At 40.0% G+C, this 25,188-nt stretch overlaps 1 protein-coding gene across 6 annotated transcripts in view; it reads left to right on the top strand.

The window, feature by feature from the left end:
• Positions 1-25,188, top strand: part of LOC106875756 (dual specificity protein kinase Ttk) — a 288,324-nt gene that overhangs the window by 78,736 nt on the left and 184,400 nt on the right. The gene's annotated exons all lie outside the window — the stretch shown is intronic.

Here is a 25,188-nt window from a genome sequence, read left to right as displayed (position 1 = left end):
GCAACTGCGAGTAGAGAAGAATGCTACATAGCTTATTTGAAAAAACCATTGGAAAATGCAACGCTACGAGACAGTACGTTGGACGAGGAGGGAAGAAAAGGAGGAAAAAGAAAATTAGAATCTGGAGTGGAAAGTGAATAGAATAATTTTTAAACCAGATTAAAATTGAGAGAAAAGTATTTTATGTGTAATGGAAATGTACAAGGGAAATAATCGTGTATTTATACTTGTAGTATTGACATATATATATATATATATATATATATATATATATATATATACATACACACACACACACACACGATAAACGTGTGGTAATAAAGGTAATGGTAATGTTATTTATATAGGAAAATGATGCTTGTGTGTACTAGTAAGAGATCAAGTGTTTAACAATATATAAAGGTGATAAATGTTCTGTTGATCTAAAGAGAGAGAGAGTGTGTTATTAAATGAAATGGAAATTAGAAGGGGAAAGTAAAAGAATTAATGGAGTTAAAAAATTACTTGTTTGAACTAAGTTAATATTTGTACTAAAATTTACTTCGATATCCACACTCAATAGGTGTTGATGCAAGGATATACTTATGAATAAAATAAAGTAAAGGGTTCTATTTTGTGTAGAACAGTATGTTATACGTAATAATGTTGGGAAAAAAATATATTTATGTATTTTTTTGAAGGGAGATGGATGTAAGAAGGAGCAATGAAATCAAAAGTATAAAGTTGTGGAGATCCATCGTATTGATCATTGTTGAAAGTAATGTTGATGTTATGTTATATTGAAAGTAATGTTTAAGTTCATGTTATATAGAAGTGCTGGATGTCCTAATTTGGATTCAAAAGATAGAAAGTGTTCAGATAACATATAATGGTATAATTAACTTGTATAGCTTGTAGTATGTAAATAAATAAATAAATAAATAGGTAAGTTGAACCAGTTATATAAAGTTGTAGGAGTTACTTATATGAACTAAATGTATATCTTTGCCAATGTTTACATCTATATGCTCTTTCAATAATCGTATTAACCAGTTTATTCTTCGAGAACAAAATGAAGAACAGTTCCATATTACATAACGGGCAAAATTCCTTACCTTTATCGTATGGTATTGATCATCATCATCATCATCATCGTTTAACGTCCGCTTTCCATGCTAGCATGGGTTGGACGATTTGACTGAGGACTGGTGCAACCGGATGGCTACACCAGGCTCCAATCTAATTTGGCAGAGTTTCTACAGCTGGATGCCCTTCCTAACGCCAACCACTCAGAGAGTCTAGTGGGTGCTTTTACGTGTCACCCGCACGAAAACGGCCACGCTCGAAATGGTGTCTTTTATGTGGCACCCGCACAAGAGCCAGTCCAGGGGCACTGGCAACGATCTCGCTCGAAAACCCTACAAGGCCAGTCAGGCGGTACTGGCAACGGTCACGCTCAGGATGGTACATCTTATGTGCCACCTGCACAAGAGCCAGTCCAGGGGCCCTGGCAACGATCTCACTTGGCTTGCCGGGTCTTCTCACGCACAGCATATTTCCAAAGGTCTCGGTCAGTAGTCATCGCCTCGGTGAGGCCCAATGTTCGAAGGTCTTGCCTCACCACCTCAGCCCAGGTCTTCCTGGGCCTACCTCTTCCACGGGTTCCCTCAGCTGTTAGGGAGTGGCACTTTTTCACGCAGCTATCCTCATTCATTCTCACCACATGTCCAAACCAGCGCAATCGTCTCTCTTGCACACCACAACTGATGCTTCTTATGTTCAGCTTTTCTCTCAAGATACTTACACTCTGATGGGTATGCACATTTACATTACACATCCAGCGGAGCATACTGGCTTCATTCCTTGCGAGCTTACGCATGTCCTCAGCAGTCACAGCCCATGTTTCACTGCCATGTAGCATGGCTGTTCGTACACATGCGTCATACAGTCTGCCTTTTACTCTGAGTGAGAGTCCCTTTGTCGCCAGCAGAGGTCAGAGCGCTCTAAACTTTGCCCAGGCTATTCTTATTCTAGCAGTTACACTTTCAGCGCACCCACCCCCACTACTAACTTGGTCACCCAGATAGCGGACGCTATCGACTACCTCTAGTTTTTCACCCTGGAATGAGATAGAAGTTGTTTCCTGTTTGTTTACAGTGTTTATTGCACCTGAACATCTGCCACATACAAAAACTAACTTCGTAGTTAATCTGCCTTTGATATTGCTGCACCTCTTGTGTGTCTATAGCTTGCACCGGGTACATCTTATAGAGTTACTACCTACTCCTTTACTGCATACTGAGCAGGGCCATCTACCTGAAGGGGTTTGTGTTTTATCTACCTTCCTACTTATTAGGATTTTGGTTTTTGCTAGGTTGACTCTAAGGCCCTTCGATTCTAGTCCTTGCTTCCACACCTTAAACTTCTCCTCTAGTTCTGATAGTGACTGCGCAATTAGTGCAAGGTCATCAGCATAGAGGAGCTCCCAGGGGCAACCTGTCTTGAATTCCTCTGTGATCGCTTGGAGGACTATGATAAATAGGAGGGGGCTGAGGACGGAACTTTGGTGGACCCCTACCTCTACCCGGAATTCATTACTGTACTCATTTCCAACCCTCACCTTACTGACAGCATCTCTGTACATGGCTCGCACAGCTCTTACTAACCATTCTTCTATCCCAAGTTTCCTCATTGACCACCAGATAAGGGATCGGGGGACCCTGTCAAAGGCTTTCTCCATGTCAACGAAGGCCAGGTACAGAGGTTTATCCTTGGCTAGATATTTCTCCTGCAGCTGTCTCACTAGAAATATGGCATCAGTGGTGCTTTTACCTGGCACGAACCCAAACTGCATCTCATCTAAATTGATTCGCTCCCTAATTAGTTGGGCTATGACCCTCTCTGTAACTTTCATAACCTGATCTAACAGCTTGATGCCTCTGTAATTATTAGTATCTAAAGCGTCACCTTTACCTTTGTAGCAGTTTACTATGGTGCTGCTACACCAGTCATTGGGTATGACTCCTTCGTGTATCACCTGGTTCGTAATACGGGTGACTAGGCTGTAGCCAACACTGCCAGATATTTTGAGCATCTCTGCAGTGATTCCTGATGCGCCGGGGGCTTTCCCTGTCTTCATACTCCTGATTGCTTTATCTACCCTGGTATTGTCAACTCGGATAGCTGGTCCCTCTGTTGGGTCGACATACGGCAGGCTCTCTTTCTCCCATTCATTCTCTATATTAAGCAATCTATCGTAGTGGCATCTCCAGACCTCTTTCTTTGAAGCCTCATTTAGTGCAAGCGTACCATCATCCATGCGCACACATTTCTCTCCTACATCACTATTCTCTCTCCTACACTGTCTTGCAACACGAAATACCTCGAGTCTTTGGTCCTCACGGCGCAGAACATTGGCAAATGTTTTCTTATCTGCTTCCCCTCTGGCTAAATAAACCTGTCGCCTAGCTTCCCTTCTGGCAGATTGGTACAATTCCCTGCTACCACCGTTCTTCCAGTCCTTCCAAGCCTGTTTCTTTTGTCTAATAGTCCCGTCTACATCCTTGTTCCACCACCACGTTACTCTGGGTCGAGAGGGGACTTTACACCAGCCACAGATCTGGTCTGTGGCTCTCAACAGGTTGTCCCGCAGAAATCTCCAATTGTCTTCCACGTTGTATGATGCTATATCCCCTTCTATTTCGTCAAATGCTTCAAGTAACTTGTCTCTAAATCTCTGTCCATTTGCAGGGTCTTTAAGTTTCCATACCCTTCTCCCCCAGGCCGGTCTACTTCTGGGCACCCATATTGCCTTGATCTCGAAGTTGCTAACTACTAATCTGTGTTGGGGTGTACATTCTTTGCCAGGGAGGGTTTTGGCATTTATAAGCCTCCCTCTTTCTCTAGTTCTGGCGAGGATGTAGTCGATTTGGCTAGAGTGTCTGCCGGATTGGTAGGTGACTAGGTGACAGGCAGGTTTCCTGAAGTTGGTATTGCAAACCATAAGATCGGTTGCATCACAGAACTCCAGCAGTCTGGTTCCCTCCTCGTTGCGGGAACCGAAGCCATAGCCTCCATGTATGCCATGGAAGCCTCCAGCACGAAGTCCGACATGACCATTGAAGTCACCAGCCACAAAGAGAAGGTCTCTGTCTCTTGTCGACGAGGTAGTTTGCAAGAGGGTGTCATAGAATTGGTCTTTCAGCCCAACCGGGAGCCCCGGTTGAGGTGCATAGGCTGAGATGACAGTAGCTAGCCTATGATGAAGCACTAGTCTAATCTTAAGTACTCTGTCACATACTCTAACTACCTCGATTACCTTATCAACCCATTTCTCTGCTAGAAGTATTCCTACGCCCCCGACTCCGTCAGTGTTCCCTGCCCAGAAAAACTTGTACCTGTGTTCTTTGCCTGTGAGGAACCTTGCAGAGCCTCCTCTCCATCTTACTTCTTGGATGCAGCACAGATCTACGCGTCGCCGTTCAAGCATCTCAACAATCTCACCAGACCTACCTTTCAGCGTGCCGACGTTGAGAGTGCCAATCCTGACAGTGTGGGAGGAGTGGGTGTCAGGGGAGTGGGCCTGTGTGACCCTGGGATGGGGGTAAGCAGTGTCGTGAACCTGAAAAGAAAGCTTGCATTTGGCAGAGTTCATAAACAAAAACAATACCTACAATCTTCATATACTACCCAATCTTTATGCGCTATAAGATCGATAAGAGTGGGGTATAAGGTCACAGGCAGTGTTCGCGGAAGATGATCTAAAAAGACTTCCGGTGCTGGTGGAGGGGGTGGGAGGGTGGAGGGGGTGGAGGGCGGGCGTACCGCGGGCGTACCGCGGGCGTACCGCGGGCGTACCGCGGGCTAATGGAGCTTCGTCGTGGGTTCTATTAGCATAGAGATTCCAGTACGAAATTGTGGTGGAGTTGGAAAGCGAGCTGGTTATATGTTTGGGGTTCGCGCGCGAGTCGAAGACGAAATGGTGGAAGTGGTGATTCAGAGAGAGAGAGAGATAGAATACAATAGGGAGGGAGAGGGAGAGGCAGCAGTACAACATGCTGGTCAAATTCGTTAGGTTTTAAGAAAAAAGTTGAAAGAAACACACAGCAGTGTTTAAACGTGAGATTAAATGTTTGAATCGGTAACAGAAATGAGAGTTAAAAATTGTAATTTTTAAAGGGGGTTAGAGACAAATTTCAGTCAGGTTTGGGCTAAGGAGCAAACTTCAACAAGTAGAGGCGAAGACGATAGATCGCGTGAGATAGAGAAAAAATACATAAATAATCATGAATTCAAGACAAATGTGTAGTTAGAGAAAACGAAGTGGGGTGGTGGAAGGGGAGCGCATCAGAAGGGATAATATATGAAAAATAGGAATGACTTAGCTATTGTTCATGTCTTGGTGAGCTTTGTCGCGGGCTAATGGAGCTTTGTCGTGGGTTCTATTAGCATAGAGATTCCAGTTTGAAATTGTGGTGGAGTTGGAAAGCGAGCTGGTTATATGTTTGGGGTTCGCGCGCGAGTCGAAGAGGAAATGGTGGAAGTGGTGATTCAGAGAGAGAGAGAGAATTAACCAGTCTAAATTAAATTGCTTATTTTCATCCATATGGCGTAGTGGTTAAGAGCGCGGGCTACTAACCCCAAGGTTCCGAGTTCGATTCACGGCAGCGACCTGATTAATAATAATAATAATAATATAATAATAATAATATAATAATAATAATAATAGTAACATCGATAGGAATGAGAACCCAGGTTCAAAATTTCCCCAAGACACCTGACGAAGGCTGGAGGGTATATCAGCCAAAACGTTGTGTTAACAACAAACAAGATGAGGACGAATATCCGTCAAATGTAAATAATGTAAATAATTCCTCATCTCTTAAATATAGAACTGTAATATATATCTATATCTATACTATATATAAAACAGAGATGTATATGTAATCATGTGAAATCGACTTCACCAAATGCTTCCATACTTGTGATGCGAGAATAATTTGACCTCGGATAAATCTTAGGCTCTTCATTTGATTTTTTTAATTAAAAATAAAAAATATTGCTTTATATTTAAGATTCACTTCTTTAAAAAGGTTCCTCAATGTCGACTTCCGGTATTGACGTAACAGCGGCAAAAAAGCTTCACTCTCTATTTTGTGTGTGTTCGTGTGTATGAGAGAGAGAGAGTAAATACTACATACACACCACTCTCTCACTCTGTCTCACACACATACACACTCACACACACACCCCTTCACTCACTCACACTCTGTCTCTTACAAACACACACATACATAAATGTATACAAACATATTTACAAAGACACGTGTATGCGCGCGCGTGCGTGTTTGTAAGAGACAGAGTGTGAGTGAGTCAAGGGCTGTGTTGTCATATGCATACATCCAAAGATGTATGTATATTTATGCATGTACGTGTACATGACAACAAACCTCTCTCTCTCACTCACACTCTGGCTCTTACAAACACACACATACATAAATGTATACAAACATATTTACAAAGACACACGTGTGTATGCGCGCGCGCGCGCGGGTGTTCCACAATCGCCATTTATTTCAATTACTCTTGTGAGGATATTCACGTAAATCATTTCTTTCATTTAATCCCCATTTTAATTTTCGTAAAAGTTTCCAAGTACCAATGAGGCTTTTTGGCACATCTTCAATTTTCGCCATTCATGAGAGGCACCCAGCCATCATTCATCTGAGAGTCCATCTACAGAATGTCCTCAAATTTCTATACAGCATATTTTGCCTTTTTTTCTTCAAGTATATAAGCAACAATTTCATTCCCAAGCAACGCTGGGTGCCTCTGCTAGTATATATATATATATATACTAGCTAATCACTTCAACATGAACACATCATTCAAAATACTGTCTGGATTTACCTGAGACTACACCTAAGGACCTAAACCTTCATTGAAGTACAGGTCAACCTCCATACCTTCTGGAAAAAGATAAACTGTGAACTTCATTCTCCTGTCTGTATTCTTCTATCTACTTTACTCTTTATTCTTCTATATTATTGCTTATAAACTGTGAATTTCCCTGTTTAGAACTTTCATGCATACTTACCTTGTCTCTGAGGACTGACATGCTAGCCTATCACTTGGGACATCCCAGAAACAGCTGTGAACAACAACAACAGTAACTATAACAAAACTAATAGTTGCTGGTATTAATGTTGAAGAAGCTTGAAACTACTTGAGTTTCATATTCGCCAGACAGCATAGCAAAATTGAAGAATTCAGTTATAATCCAGAAGAAGGGATTACCTTCTCTGCATATTTTTGAAGATATGAAGAAATCTTCTAAGAAGATTGTAAAAATTGGTCTAACGAGAAAAAAGTATGCCGAACATGAAAAATGAAGTAATTATATTCTGCCAAAGAAACCAGGTGAGATTTGTTTCAATGAAACAATATTTTATTGAAAATTTTCAGTGAAAGAAGTTTCCTTGATGGCAATGTTTAAATTTGGTCAAAAAGGATGATGAAGATTTCGTCACTTATGTGTGAAAAATTCAAATTAAATGAACTAACCCCTGACATGTTCAAATCTCTAATTTTTGTAGAAGGGCTAACTGGAACCAAAGAGGTAGATATACACTCCCGGATGTTAAAAAAATTAGAACAGGACCAAAAATTAACTCTACAGGCAGTAGCAGAAGAATGCCAGAGGATTATAAATCTAAGATATGATGCAGATAAAATTGAAAAATATGATTGCTTTCATATTCATGCGTGTCAACCGGTAACAGATATGAAAAAAGAGAAAAAAAGGTCAAGACTGAAACCATGTTATGGGTGTGGTGATCTACATTTTAAAAGTAACTGTCCATTTAAAAATATAAAATGCTTCAAATGTCGTAAGATAGGTCATAAAAAATCACTGTAAAACAAAACTTTAAAAACGGTTCAACAGAAAAAAATCACATAAGCAGGGTATTGGTGACAAGAAATATGAATGGAGTGGCTGTGTGGTAAGTAGCTTGCTTACCAACCACATGGTTCTGGGTTCAGTCCCACTGCGTGGCACCTTGGGCAAGTGTCTTCTACTATAGCCTCGGGTCGACCAAAGCCTTGTGAGTGGATTTGGTAGACAGAAACTGACAGAAGCCTGTCGTATATATATGTATGTGTGTTTGTGTGTCTGTGTTTGTCCCCCCCCCCCCCACCATCGCGTGACAACCGATGCCGGTGTGTTTATGTCCCCGTAACTTAGCGGTTTGGCAAAAAGAGACCGATAGAATAAGTACTAGGCTTACAAAGAATAAGTCCTGGGGTCGATTTGCTCGACTAAAGGCGGTGCTCCAGCATGGCCGCAGCCAAATGACTGAAACAAGTAAAAGAGTAAGGAGAGAGAGCCTCAAAGGAAATTTGTGTACGTAAAAATTAATAACACAAACATAAAATCACAATTGGATATGGTCAGCGATATCTTGATAATTAACACAGATACGTGGGGAAAAAATCAGGTGACCTAGATTGAAAGAAACTTTTACTTAAAAGAATAATAAAATTAATGTGTATACTGATTTTTCCACTAGTTTAAACAAATGTCTTTAAACATGCCACTATCCGCCACCTCTGGAGGATATATTTGCGAAATTAAACAGTAGCAAGATATTTTCTAAATTGGATCTCTCTGATGCGAACCTACAAATTAGAGTAGACGATGGATGCTCTAAATACCTAACAATTAACACACATAAAGGACTGTGAAAATACAACAGATTACCCTTTGGCTTGAAAGTCGCACTGGAGATTTTTCAACAGACTATGGATGCAATGTTAGCAGATTGTGAATTCACAATTCTATATCTGGATGATATCTATATATATAAAAGAGAGGATGTGTGTGTGTGTGCGTGAATGTAGTTTATGCACGTCCACAAATTAGCACGCATGTCGCTCCAATTTTAGGAGGTGATGTGTCATGACATTATGTTGCATTTTCGCCAAATATTTCTCTCAGAGGCACCCGCGTATAGCTGTAAAAATCGATAAACTTTTACCAATTTTGAAGTTTGTTGACATGGCAAAGTCAAATCTGTGCATACGCGCGTGAAGGAGAGAGAGAGAGAGAGAAAGACAGACAGACAGACACAGAGAGAGAGAGAAAGAAAGAAAGAGTGTGTTTGTGACAGGGGGGGGGGGGGAGATACAGTGTTTGCTAGCGTCCAAAAAAAAAAATTTTAAAAGTGGGTAAGGCAGACAGAAATCAAAGCAAATTTTTGTAAGCAAGACAGAGTTTACTTTGCTAGCGTCTAACAAAAAAAATAGAAAAAAACAAAAGAGCGAAAAAGTGGAAGAGGGAGGCAGAAAGCATATTAGGAATGAAAATGTAGTTAAGGAAGACAGAGTAAGTGTAAAATGTAAAAGGCATTTTTTTTTCTTAAACATGAGATATAGTTTAAAATATACGATGTTTTTGAAAGACACTATATTCTATAATGAGATTATATATACTTTCTCACACAACAATTCAAATATATTTATTTTAAATCATTTATTTGTTTTAAATCGTTCATCTTTCTCCCCGCTCTCACTCTCACACACACGCACATATACAACTTTGGGAGCGAAAGAGTTTTGTTTATATTTCACAACTATGAAACAAAAACGTATGTAACAATTTGTCAGTCACCGCCCCCCAACCCGTTTTTCGGACCACAAAATGGGTTTTGTAATGTTTCAGATTAACAACCACACGATTTCCACTAGGGTGTTACGGTTAGGGTTTTACGGTTAGGGTTAGAGTTTTACGGTTAGGATTAGGGTTAGGGTTAAGGTTAGTGTTAGGATTACGATTAGGGTTGGTGTTAGGGTTACGGTTTTAGGGTCAGGTTTAGGGTTAGGGTTATAGTTAACCTAGAAGGGACAGGCCCCTTATTTTTTGGTTAAGGCTGTTTGGTAAGTTTTCTTAAGTTACTCCAATCCACATCCCCAATGCAAACCTTCAGATCAACCTTCTCCTATGCAGATCTCTAATGCAACTTTAAAAAAAACAGTCAATGAGTGGAAATAACCAATAAACTGATTCCTTATGGGATTTCCCAATCAAATTGCCAGCAAACCATTTTCAGCCAAACCAATTTCAACGGATTTCGCTCAAATCTGATGTCCATGTTACTTATTTTGGTTTGAAATAAAGCACTTGATCACTTAATAATGCTAGCTTAATCCCGAGCAGCGCCGGGCTGTACTGCTAGTACCCTTTAAAAGTGAATCCTGGGACCAACACGTAGAGCATGTAAAATATGTGTTCGAAAAATTTTGGGATTACGGCTTTCTCTTGAATGAAGAAAAGTGTGAATTTTTCTTACTGAAAATAAAATCCTTAGGACAAATCATTGACAGAAATGGAAATTGATCAGATCTGTCAAGGGCAGATGCAATAAAAAATATGCCCCCTCTGAAAAATATAGCAACTATACAAGTTTTTTCTTACTGGCAAATTATTACCAAAACTATAAGGTAAGAGTTCCACTACATAATCTATTAAAAAAAAGTGGAACTGGTTTGAAAATTGTCAGAAGGCATTTGACGAATTAAAAAAAAAAAAATTAACATCTGATTTGTCATTAGCACACTTCGATCCTGCTGCAGAGATTGTTGTAGTTTCAGATGCCTCTGAGTATGGTATTGGAACAGTAATGCTACATAAATATAAAGATGAAATGTGAAGGTGGTGGTTCGTGCCTCATTTTTCTCTGATATCAGCAGAAAAAGATTTCAGTCAAATTAAAAAAAGAGGTTCTAGTGATTATTTTTGCCGTAAAAAAGTTTTTGACTACAGACTGATCATCATCCTTTATTATCAATATATGGGTTGAAGAAAAGAATCCCTAGCCATAGTGCTAATAGGTTGCAATGCTGGGGTACTATATATTCTTAAACTATGATTTTAAGATGGAGTATATACCATCTCAGAAATTAGGACAAACTAATTGTTTATCAAAACTCATTTCAGAAAATCCTGAACTATTTGAAGATCCCTTGATTGCTGCTTTGCGAGTGGAAAATGAAATTAAAAATGTCTTCTGTAATGTCATGTGAACTGCCAGTCACATTACAAGACATAAAATAAAAATCAGAAAACAATAAATTTATTTTAAAAAATGAAAGCGGTTTGGCAAAAGGGACCGATAGAATAAGTACTAGGCTTACAAAGAATAAGTCCTGGTTTTCACATTTAATAACCTTTCACAGTGTCACCTCCACACATCTTTCTTCTCTGAGTCACTAAATGCAAGCATATCATTATCCAGTGACACACATTTCTCACCTACCACATCTCTATTTTCTCTGATACACTGGCAATCATGAATACCTCACACTGTAGAACATTGGCAAACCTTCTACTATTTCTTTCACTATGTAAATCTATCACCTAGCTTCCCTTCTGGCTACCTGATATAATTCTCTACTTTCACCGTTTCTCCAGTCATTCCAGGCCTGTCTCTGCTTTTATAGTGCTGTCCACTTCCTTGTTCCACCACTATGTCACCCTTAACCTAGCTGAGACTTTGCTCCAACCCCAGATTTGGTCAGCGGCCCCCCAGTAGATTGTCCTGCAGGAACTTTCAATTGTTCTCTAAGCTATATATACCTACTTCCTCCTCCTCTCTGTCATCAGAGAATGTCTCTGAATTTCTGTCAGTTTCCTGGGTCTTTGAGCTTCCATAATCTTCTTTTCCAGTATGGTTTATTTCTCTGAATCTTTCTAGCCCTAATTCTAGTTACTAACTAGCAGTTGGGGTGCACACACTCTTCACAAGGGAAAGACTTCACTATTATGAGCATCTGTTTATCTCATTGGCTGATGAGGAGGTAATTGATCTGGCTTATCTTCCCACTAGACTGATAAGTGGTTAGGTGGCTGGTTGGCTGACGGGTTTTCTGAAGTTAGTGTTGCAGATCATGAAATCATTTGCATAACAGAACCCTAGTAGCCTTGCTCCTTCCTCATTCCTGAGGCCAAAGCCATAACCACCATGCACAGCATGGAATCCATGGCAATGTTGCCCAACGTGTACATTAAAGTCGCTAGCCACAATGACTAAGTCTCTGTCATTTGTCGTTGAGGTAGTCTGCAGATGGACCTCATAGAATTGGTCCTTCTGGTCATCAGCCAGCCCAGCCTGTGGAGCATAGGCTGAGATAAATGTAACTGTTAATTTATCTATGATAAATCTCAGCTTAATAACCCTTTTGCATACTCTGACTCTCTCAACTACCAACTTTTCTACTAAGAGTATACCCACTCCACTACTGACTATGCAGAAGAATTTGAACCTTTCTTTCTTACCTGTGAGGAATCTAGGAGAGGCCCCTTTCCATCTCACTTCATGCACACCACATACATCAACATGGTTATACTCTATCATTTCAATAATTTCATTGAATCTCTCTTTCATTGTGCCAACGGTGATGGTCACAGCCCTGAAATTGTGTACTTGGGATTGACAATGGGAAGGCAATTGTAGGGATTTTGTCAGTATCTGAAAAGATCTGCACAAACGCTTGCCCGGTAGCATGTTTATATATATATATATATATATATATATATATATATAAACAAACACTACACAGCACGGTATGGATCTTACATATTTATACATACATATACACACATATATATCCATATATATAGAACTAAAAGCTTACCATTCAGTTGGAATAAATTCTTCATTCAAGAGAAGTGAAAAATTGCAGTCAATATGCCCAGAAGAGGCCATTGTCTTATAACCTCATAATGCACTTTAAAAGTGCAAATATAGACAATAGCAATTGGCCAAAACATAACATCATCACCGTTTGACATCCATTTTTCATGCTGGCATAGTTTGGATGGTTTGACTGGGGACTGGCAAGCCAGGAGGCTGCACCAGGCTCCAATCTGATCTGGCAGTGTTTCTACAGCTGGATGTCCTTCATAATACCAACCACTTCAAGAGTGTAGTGGGTGCTTTTTATGTGCCACCGGCACGGGAGCCAGTCAGGCAGCACTAGCATCAGTCTCATTCGGGTGGTGCTTTTTACGTGCTACTGGCAGTCATGCGGCATTGGCAATGACCCACGCATGAATGGTGCTTATTGTGTGCCACCAGCATGGGAGCCAGTCAGGAAGCACTGGCATCGGCCACAACTACAATTTCCATTTTTGATTTCAATTTGATTGAGATTCTGATTGTGATTTTGATTTTGATTTTGATTTTAGATTTTACTGGACTCAATAGGTTTCAAGCACAGCATGTCACCTGATGATTCAAATGTACTTTTTAAATCAGCTGGTTATGTGACACTGGTATAGGCTACAGCTGTGATCTCACTATACTTGCCAGGTCTTCTCAATAACATATCTCCAGAGGTCTCGGTCTCTTGTCATTGCCTCTGTGAGGCCCAACATTCGAAGGTCGTGCTTCACCACCTCATCCCATGTCTTTCTGGATCTCCCTCTTCCATAGGTTCCTTCCACTCTTAGGGAGTGACACTTCACACAGCTCTCGTCATCCATACACAGCACATGACCATACCAGCGCAGTTGTCACTCTTGCACACCACATCTGATGCTTCTTATGTCCAACATTTCTCTCAGGGCGCTTACACTCTGTTGTGTGTGCACACTGATATTACACATCCAGCACATCATACTAGCTTCATTTCTTTCAAGCGTACGTATGTCCTCAACAGTCATGGCCCATGTTTCACTGCCGTGTAGCATGGCAGTATGCACATATGCATCATACAGTCTACCTATCACTCTGAGCAAGAAGCCCTTTGTCACCAGTAGAGGTAGGAGCTTTCTGAACTTTGCCCAAGCTATTCTTATTCTAGTGGCAACACTCTCCGAGCATCCACCCCAATTGCAGACTTGGTCACCTAGGTAGCAGAAGCTATCAACTACTTCTAGTTTCTCCCCCTGGTATGTGATGGAATCTATTTTCTGAGCATCTTCAGTGTTTATTGCTCCTGTGCATCTGCAGCACACAAAAGCTATAATCCTGGTTAATCTTCCTTTGATGTTGCTGCACCTCTAATGCGTCCATAGCTTACACTGTGTACATCTTATGGAATTTCTACCTACACTTTTTCTACAGATCGAGCAGGGCCATCTACTTCGATTCTAGACCTTGCTTCCACACCTGAAATTTCTTCTCTAGTTCTGATAGTGATTCAGCTATGAGAGCAAGGTCATCAGCCTAGAGGGGCTCCCAGGGTTATCTTGTCTTGAATTCCTGTTATTGCCTGGCGGACTATGGTGAATAAAGGGGGCTGAGGGCTGATCCTTGGTGAACCCCTACTTCTACCTGGCATTCTTCAATATACGTGTTGCTGACCCTTACCTTACTGACAGCGTCCCTGTATAGGGCCTGTACAGCTCTTATTAACCAGTCATCTATTCCTAGTTTCTGTATCGCCCAGCAGATAAGGAATCGGGGGACCCTGTCAAAGGCTTTCTCCAAGTCAACAAAAGCCAAGTATAGGGGTTTATCTTTGGCTAGGTATTTCTCCTGCAGTTGCCTTACTGGAAATATAGCATCAGTGGTGCTTCTACTTGGCACAAAACTGAACTGCATCTCATCTAAGCAAACTCTCTCCCTACTTAGTTGGGCTATGAACCTCTCCGTGACTTTCATCACCTGATCCAGCAGTTTGATACCCCTGCAATTATTTCTATCTAAAGCATTACCTTTACTATATATTCCTGCCTCCCAGCCTCCCTTCTGGCTATCTTGTACAGTTCCCTGCTACCCCCACTCTTCCAGGTTTTCCAGGCCTATTTCTTTGCTCTAATGGCCTTGTCATCATCATCATCATCGTCGTTTAACGTCCGCTTTCCATGCTAGCATGAATTGGATGATTTGACTGAGGACTGGTGGACCAGGAGGCCACACCATTCTCCAATCTTATTTGGCAGAGTTTCTACAGCTGGATGCCCTTCCTAATGCCAACCACTCCGAGAGTGTAGTGGGTGCTTTTATGTGCCACCGGCACGAGGGCCAGTCAGGTAGTACTGGTGATGGCCACGCTCGAAATGGTGTATTTTACATGCCACCTGCACAGGAGCCAGTCCATCGGCACTGGCAACGATCTCGCTCGAATATCTTTTCACATGCCACTGGCACAAGTGCCAGGGAGGCAACGTTGGTAACGATCAACGACCACGCTCGAAATGGTGTATTTTATGTGTCACCTGCATAGGGGCCAGTTCATCGGCACTGGCAACGATCTTGCTCGAATGTCTTTTCACGTGCCACTGGCACAGGTGCCATGTAGGCGATGTTGGTAACGATCACGCTGGTGCTATTTATGTGCCACCGGCACGGAAGCCAGACAGCTGCTCTGGCAACGATCGCGCTCAGACAGTGCTCTTAGTGCTCCACTGGTACAGGTGCCAACACGATTTCACATGCCTCAACAGGTCTTCACAAGCGGAGTTTAGTGTCCAATGAAAGAATGTTACGCGTAAGTGGGCTGGCTACATCCCTGGCAGAGGCCTTGGATTTTGGTCTCACTTGGCTTGCCGGGTCTTCTCACGCACAGCATATTTCCAAAGCTTATGGTCACAAGTCATTGCCTCGGTGAGGCCTAATGTTCGGAGGTCGTGCTTCACCACCTCCTCCCAGGTCTTCCTAGGCCTGCCTCTTCCACCGGTTCCCTCAACCGCTAGGGTGTGGCACTTTTTCACGCAGCTATCCTCATCCATTCTCCCCACATGTCCATTCCAGCGCAATCGTCTCTCTTGCATACCACAACTGATGCTTCTTATGTTCAACTTTTCTCTCAAGATACTTACACTCTGTCGGGTATGCACACTGACATTACTCATCCATCGGAGCATACTAGCTTCATTCCTTGCGAGCTTACGCATGTCCTCAGCAGTCATGGCCCATGTTTCACTGCTATGTAGCATGGCTGTTCGTACACATGCGTCATACAGTCTGCCTTTTACTCTGAGTGAGAGGCCCTTTGTCACCAGCAGAGGTAAGAGCTCTTTGAACTTTGCCCAGGCTATTGTTATTCTAGCAGCTACACTTTCAGCGCACCCACCCCCACTATTAACTTGGTCACCCAGATAGCAGAAGCTATCAACTACGTCTAGTTTTTCTCCCTGGAATGAGACAGAAGTTGTTTTTTGCATATTTACAGTGTTTATTGCACCTGAACATCTGCCACATACAAAAACTAACTTCCTAGTTAACCTGTCTACCGTATTATTCCACCACCACATTACCCTATGTTTGGAAGGGACTTTGCACCAGCCACAGATTTGGTCTGTGGTGCTCAGTAAGCTGTCACATAGGAATTTCCAATTACCTCTATGTCACAAGTCTGTAGCTCCTCCTCCCTCTCATCAAATTTCTCAATGAGGATGTCCCTAAATCTCTGACCATGCGAAGAGTTCTTTAGCTTCCAGATCCTTCTTTTCTGGATTGGTTTGCTTCTTGGCATCCTTCTGGTCTCGTGTCTAAAGTCACTAATGAATAGCCTATGCGGTGGGGGGGAGTACATTCTTTACCAGGGAGGGTCTTTGTATTTAAGAGCAACCCTGCACCCTGCTCTCAGGTGAAGATGAAATCAATCTGGCTAGCAGAGTTGCCTGATTGATAGGTTACCAGGTAGCTGTCTGGCTTCCTGAAGTTGGTGTTGCAGATTAATAGGTTGCTTGCATCACAGAACTCCAGTAGCCTAGTTCCCTCTTCATTTTGGGAACCAATTTCATGGACCCCGTGAACACCATGGAAGATACTAGGTTGCCATCCGACATGCCTATTAAAATCTCCATCCGCAAAGATGAAGTCATTGCCACTTGTCTTTTAGATAGCCTGTAGTAAAAGGGTATCATAAAAGTGGTCCTTCTGATCATTTGGTAGGCCTGCTTGTGGAGCATAGGCAGCGATAATTGTAGCTATACTATTCTGCAAGACTAGCCTGAGCTTAAGCACTCTATCGCATTCCCTGACAACCTCTATGACCTTATCCACCCATTTCTCTGCAAGGAGTATGCCTACACCCCCTACTCCAACATTTATCTTCCCAGAAGATTTTATACCTATTTGCTTTGCCTGTGAGGACCCTGGCTGAAGCTCCTCTCCACCTTACCTCTTGTATGCAGCATACAGGAACACAACTCCATTCAAGCATCTCTACAATCTCACTAGACCTACCTTTCATTGTGGCTACATGGACAGTGCCAACTCTAAAAACTGGGAAAGGAATGTGGGAGGAGGCATGGGAAGGGGAGATGTTATTCAGTGCCTGGAAAGAGTGTTTCCGTGTTTGTTTGATAGACATGCTACACCTGTTCTCACTTTTGACCTGTCATGATTCAAACATTCAAGCATGTTAAGATTGTTGCCCCTACCTGGGGTAGGAGTAAGTGTTAGTGGTGTTGTAAGTATAAGCATTATGAACATCGTAAATATAAGCATTATTGGTGCTTCAGATATAAGTATAAATAAATAAATAAATAAATAAATAAAATATATAGATAAAAGTAAAATGAATATCAATGTGCCAATGTTAGATTAAGTAGATGGGCAGCTAAACTAGTTGCATTTGTCTCAGGAGAGTGAGAGGGAGAGGAGGGAGACTAAATTGCAGGGTATGGTAGAGGATCCCACTAGTGAGGGTTTCCAATAAGAGAAGAGAGATATCTGGTATTGGTGGTTAGGGTGGGAATAGGTAGGTGCACTGTGAACAAGCAAGGGATAATTTAAGAGATAGTATGAAAAAATATGTAGCTAACTTCTGAACACGGAAGGGAAGGAGAGTTAAGAGCTGGAATGAGTTGTATGAAGATCTGAGAGGAAAACATGTGAGAAAGGTAGTTTTATATATATGCTATGACTGGAAGTGGACATTATGAATGGGCATTTTTGCCCTGGGTAGAAGAGAAAGTAGCAGAGAAAAGCACAAGAAGCCATAGTAAAAGGAAGAATTAAGAGATAGTATAAGAATATTTAGCCAACATGAAACATGGAGGAAAAAACAAGCGAGGCAAGAGTTATTTAAGAGATAGTATGAAAACCATGTAGCCAACTTAGGAACATGGAAGGGAAGGAGAGCTAAGGGTATTAGAGAGATTTCATTTTGAAAGGAGAAACTAAGGCTGAGAGAGAGAGAGATTAGGAAGCTGTATATTGAAGAGTCAGTTTAAACAATTAGCTTACAAAAGTAGATATTAGTAAATAATGCACATTAATAATGAATGAATGAGTGAAAAGATCGAAAAAACGAGAGAATATCTTGGCTTAGCAGTGCATAACTGGGTGCCAATAGATACCAACGCTGGAATGAGTTGCATGACAATCTGAGATGTAGGTGAAAAAAATGTAAGAACTTATTGATTGACTGCACTATCATTAAAATATGATTATTCTATGTGTATTCTGTGTTTTCTTTAAACTATTAATTATTTCTCCTACATCAGAAAAAATGAAGTCTCCATAGAGACAACTGGACTTTCAGAAGTGAAAAGTACTAAAATGGTAAAACAGACCAACCAAGAACATTAGTACATAAACACGCTAATAATAACCAGAATCATCAGTTGATAATAATGCTAAACTGATGCCTGCTTAGATAACACATCCCTACAAAAGAAAACTTCTTTACAAAGAAAAAGATTTTTTTTGAATAAAGGTATATATGATGATTGCTTCATCTTGACAGATGATAGCAATCCCATCAACACACATATCACACAGCACACTCACTCCGTTGATGAGCCCTTAGATGACTTTTAAGACCAACTGCTGACTGACAAGTGACAGATATTATTCAAGTTTCTTCTATATCTTTGCCCTTTGGAATCTGATTCTGAAGGAATGTTTTTGTGAACTAGCACATGTCTTTCAAGTTCAGATGTTGTTTTACAAGCTTTTTTAAACATGACACAAGTTGTAAGAGGCGATTGGTGTCCAAGATCATTACCTATCTGGGTATTACAATTTTCATGTGATTTAATATGATTCATGAATCCTGTTTTTGACAGCAGAGCATGGTCACATATAATACATATCCAATGTCCACTGTTGATTACAGTTCCAATTGTTCCTTTGCGACAGGCCCTTTTAAGTTCAGGGTGCTGAATCATCTTTTCCTCCCAGGCATTGCAACCAGTCCTAACAGCACCTCTCCACTTGTTCCAATCTAGAACATTGTTTTCCCAATCACTTTTGTTCATATCTAGTTTCTCCAGGTTCTCCTTCACACAGTCTTTATACCTTTTCCTCAGCTTATGTTGTGGTCACTTACCAGAGTTGAGCTCACCATAAAAAAGAGGCTTTGGCAAACATTCGTCTTTTATTCTAATAAAATGTCCAGTCCATCACATTTGAGCCAAGATAACATGTTGTTCAATTAAGCTGCAATAGGTATATATATATATATATATATATATATATATATATATATATATATATATATAATTTAGAGAAAAAAACCACGATTATTGAATTCATCCATGAAAATCCACAATCACATATAGAAAAATTTAATAAATAAATACTTATGTGATTGTGGATTTTCATGGATGAATTCAATAATTGTGGGTTTTTTCTCTAAATTATATATTTATATATTATATTTTGTGAAATTTAATTTAATTTTAATTTTGATAAATTAAATTAAATTGAATTTTTCCCTGTAAATTTGGATTTTTATCCCTAATATTATTATCATAATAATTATGTATATATATATATATATATATATATATATATATATATATATATATATAGGGCAAGGTCATCAGCATAGAGGAGCTCTCAAGACGGGATGCCCTTGGGAGCTCCTCTATGCTGATGACCTTGCCCTAATTACTGAGTTACTATCAGAACTAGAGAAGAAGTTTCAGGTGTGGAAGCAAAGACTAGAATAGAAGGGCGTTAGAGTCAACCTAGCTAAAACCAAAGTCCTAATAAGTAGGAAGGTAGACAAGACACAAACCTCTTCAGGTAGATGGCCCTGCTCGATCTGCAGAAAAGGCGTTACCCACCTCTAACCATCTATTATTCCCCCCCTCACGTGATCCCCTGACCATATCCTTTCTTAGGTTTACTTACTTTGAGAGTTTTCTCTAACAAATCATCACTACTATTCTCTTCTCTATCTTCATCTTCCAAATTAATTCTACTCGCCCTTGTAATATAGGATAGCCATGTATCTCCTCTAGAGCAAGACACCTGTTCTTGTACCTACTTCATACTTTAGTTTCTCAGCACCTGATTTAAAACCACTTTGCCCTTCCTAATATTTCCCCATTCCCCTTAGTGATGGGGGCTTTTCTCTCTCCTGTTTCCTGTTCTTTTCTGACTTGCAACTTCACTTATGTCAGTTGGACAAAATAAGCGCCCAATACACACTATAAGGTGGTTGGTATTAAGAAGGCATCTAGCCATAGTATCATGCCAATGCTTAGCACAGCCCTGTGGCTTGCTGAATTCTGTCAAACTGTTTAACCTATGCTAGCAAGGAAAACAGACATTAAATAATGATGATGATGATGATGCTTAGACAAAAGGATTTTGGAGAGTCCTTATGTACAAGACCAGAAATAAGTGACCTCTACATTTTTTATTTTTTGTTTGTATGTTTCCTTCTCCTACTTAAATGGCTTTACTGAAAATAGGCAGTATAACTGCATGGTTTGGGGTCAGCATGGAAGCAGGGACATCTGCTCAGTAACTTTATATCACTGTTCTTGGATGGTATTGCCATTAGCAAAACTAGGTGTTCCAAGATAAAACTGCTCCACTTTCTTCTGGGAGACTTTGAGGTATCCTCCTTCCTTCAACCTGCATCGAATGGTGCAATGGTGCTGTTTCAGAAAGACTGAAACTTAGTGATAAATACAATTTTCCAAGAGCTAGATGGTAAATTGGTTATCTTGAATGTGAGCAGTAGTAAAGATGACAGTGGGGCTATCAGACAAATAGTTGTTTATGTCCTGATGAGAATGGACAGGCTGTATTTCTTTAGACATCTAGAGACATTTCTAGGAACATCTCACTCATTAATGTTTTGAAAAAGTAAGTCTTTGTGTGGGTGTCATCAAAAGAAGCAGGTGCAAAAGTTTTGTAAACTTTCTCAGACTCCAGAAATCTTTTTCAGACTTCCAGAATACACCAATGTAGACTTGGTTTAATCACAGCTCATCATCCAGGTCATATTTAGGTACAATTTTTATTTCCACAGTTTTTCATAGCTGGTTATACAGACAATAAACCCATGACATGTACAGTGAACTTAGGATAGACCAATAGACAGGTACCTGGTTACTGGAAATCAAATGCATTTTTTTCTGAGAGAGTTTAGAAACCAGATCATCAACTGCAAGTGGGGGATTATGCTAAAGAGAAAAATTAGAATAGCTTCAGTTAGACTTAGTAAAGAGACTGGTGTAGAAAATTGAATAGACAAAATTTATTATTTTGAAAGGGCATTACAAATTACATACCTGCAGAAAAAGTAAATGAAACAAGTAAATGATAAAATGTATATATATATATATATATATAGGAGACCAAAAGTGTATGTATGCCGCTATATGTATATATAAAAAAAACAAAAAATATGGAACAGGAATGTAACAGGTGACAACAAAACATCCGGACAGTTAGACGATACAAGGAAGAACAGAAATAAACAAGGATGGGTCATTCAGAGCCTTCTATCATCAGTTGAGTTCCAGATCATCCCTGCAGTTTTGGCCGGTTACACTTGAGACTGCTCCAATCTGGCTGGTCCCAAGAAAAGTTAAGAGCACTAGATTCTTTGGAAGAAAGCAAGTGAATGTATATGGAAACAAGGACGAAAAAGACAGAGAAATGTTGCCTGTTAAGTACTTTTCTTTATGTCCCTTTAAGTACCTTTCTTTATGTCCCTTTAAGTACCTTTCTTTATGTCCCTTTCCTTTCTTTTCCTCTCTTTCTCGTCTCCCCCTAATTTTTTAATCGCACTGCCCCCTACCTCTCTCCTCTCCTTCCACATGACCGGTATTCCGCCAAGCCTGACCTTTCTTTCTTGGTTCAACTTCCATTACAAATACAAACAACAAGGCCATAATAACAGGTATCTTTCAACTAAAGACAAATTAAATTAAGCTGGCATATGTGGAATGAAGCCTTATGGCAGGAACATGAGAGATAAAAGCCATGGGAAGGAATATAAGAGATGCTACATGGATGGAAGTTGTTATTGTTTTGTTTGTATTTGTAATTACTCTTTTACTTGTTTCAGTCATTTGATTGTGGCCATGCTGGAGCACCGCCTTTAGTCGAGCAAATCAACCCCAAGACTTATTCTTTTTAAGCCTAGTACTTATTCCATCGTTCTCTTTTGCCGAACCGCTAAGTTACGGCGATGTAAACACACCAGCATCGGTTGTCAAGCAATGTTGGTGGTGGGGGAGGGGACACAAACACATACATATAAACACACACATAAATATACATCTACATATATACGAACCCATGCTAGCATGGAAAGCGGACGTTAAACGATGATGATGATGATGATGATCTTTCAGATTCCGTCTACCAAATCCACTCACAAAGCTTTGGTCGGCCTGAGGCTATAGTAGAAGACACTTGCCCAAGGTGCCACGCAGTGGGACTGAACCCGGAACCATGTGCTTGGTAAGCAAGCTACTTACCACACAGCCACTCCTGCGCCTATTGTGTAACATTTCTCTGTTTTTTTTACATCCTTGATTTTGCATACATTTGCTTGCTTTCTTCCAAAGAATCTAGTGCTCTTAGCTTAGATTTTCTTGGGGCCAGCCAAATTAGAGCACTCTCAAGTGTAACTGGCCGAAACTGCAGGGATGATCTGGAACTCGACTGAGGACAGAAGGCTCCGAATGACCCATCCTTGTTTTTTTCTTTCCTTTATCCTTCTAACTGTCCGGATGTTTTGTTGTTGCCTGTTAAGTACCTTTCTTTATGTCCCTTTCCTTTCTTTTCCTCTCTTTCTCGTCTCCCCCTAATTTTTTAATCACCCTGCCCCCTACCTCTCTCCTCTCCTTCCACATGACCAGTATTCCGCCAAGCCTGACCTTTCTTTCTTGGTTCAGCTTCCATATGTGTAGCATCTCTTATGTTCCTTCCCATGACTTTCATCTCTTATGTTTCTGCTGTAAGGCTTCACTCCACATATGCCAGCTTAATTTAATTTGTCTTCAGTCGAAAGACACCAGTTGTTATTGTCTTGTGGTTTGTATTTGTAATTGTGTAATATTTCTCCATTTTTTTCGTCCTTGTTTTCTTATACATTCACTTGCTTTCTTCCAAAGAATCTAGTGCTCTTAGCTTAGATTTTCTTGGGGCCAGCCAGATTGGAGCAGTCTCGAGTGTAACTGGCTGAAACTGCAGGAATGATCTGGAATTTGACTGACAATGGAAGGTTCCGAATGACCCATCCTTGTTTTTTCCTGTCCTTTGTATCATCTAACTGTCCGGATGTTTTTTTGTCACCTATTACATTCTTGTTCCATTCTTTGTTTTTATATATATATATATATATATATATATATATGTATGCATCTTCCCCACCTCCTCTCCCAAACCAAAATACATATAAAAAAGCACTTCTATCAACAAACATTTTTATCAAAAGACATGTATCTTACACCTCATTAACACCATACCTAAAACATAGAAAATGACTGAAAAAAAGAATTTGGAAAAACATCTGCTCATTAGATTTCTGATGATAGGTCAACTATTCAGATGGCTTCACAAAACACTCATTTAACATCCCACCACCTCCCAACTCCATCCCCAATCAAGTATCAGTTATATACAGTATCTATCTTTATACATATAGACAGATAGATATAGACATATATAAAAGAAAATGTTTCTTCCAATGTTCACTATTTTCCTCTTATTCTGGTGTAACGACCCTCCATGTTTGTTTTCATTCAGTTTCCTTGTATGTCTCCACTGTCATGTTTTTGTTCCCAACTTTGACCTGCCATAAATCCAAAATTTTATTTTAGAATTTATGGGAGCAACTGTATTTGAAGACTCGTTGAATGTTTGAAATGAGGAGTAGATAGACAGCCAACAACTGATGAAGGGTCCTTTCTCTCTGTTTACTTGTCCTGTTTTCCATTCTTTTCTTGTTGTTTACATATTTAACTCGTTTGTTTATGTATTTTATATTATTTGCACTGTTGGCAATTTCCTGTACCTATATATGCATCATCATCATCATCATCATCATCGTTTAACGTCCGCTTTCCATGCTAGCATGGGTTGGACGATTTGACTGAGGACTGGTGAAACCGGATGGCAACACCAGGCTCCAGTCTGATTTGGCAGAGTTTCTACAGCTGGATGCCCTTCCTAACGCCAACCACTCAGAGAGTGTAGTATATATATATATATGCATGTATATATATATATATATATATATATATATATATATTATATTATTTATTATTTAACGCAACACATCTATTTCCAAGTATGTATATGTATATATATATATATATATATATATATATATATATATATATATATGTGTTTATATATATGTATATGTATATATATATATATATATATATATATATATATATATATATATATGTGTTTATATATATTTTTTATACCAAAAATTAGGCAAAAGAATTTAGTATCTGTTAACAAACTTAGCAAAATACTCACAGTTGAGTTTTTGTATATATAAAGTCGATATATATATATATATATATATATATATATATATATATATATATATATATATATATATATATATATATATATAGAGAGAGAGAGAGAGAGAGAGAGAAAAGTACCTAGTTAAGAATAAACCATTATATTTGGCATTTGATCTAGAGAAACCCTTCGATAGAGTATCCTGCTGTGTGATGTGATGGGCTCTAAGGAGGCTAGGGATAAACAAGTGGCTGGTGAAAGCTGTACAGGCCATGTACAAAAGACTCTGTCAGTAAGGTGAAGGTAAGCCACAAGTATAGCTAAGAATTTGGTGTACAGGCAGGGGTTCATCAAGGCTCAGTCCTTAGTCCCCTCCTTTTCATCATTGTCCTCCAGGCCATAACAGAGGAATTCAAGACCAGTAGTCCCTAAGAACTACTATATACTGATGATCTTGCCCTCATAACAGATTCCATATCAGAGCTAGAAGAGAAATTGCAGCTGTGGAAGC

This window comes from Octopus bimaculoides, chromosome 18 (genome assembly GCF_046866305.1).
Source record: "Octopus bimaculoides isolate indiv1 chromosome 18, ASM4686630v1, whole genome shotgun sequence".
In the NCBI taxonomy this organism is placed as follows: domain Eukaryota; kingdom Metazoa; phylum Mollusca; class Cephalopoda; order Octopoda; family Octopodidae; genus Octopus; species Octopus bimaculoides.
This window is presented reverse-complemented; position numbering and strand designations above follow the sequence as displayed.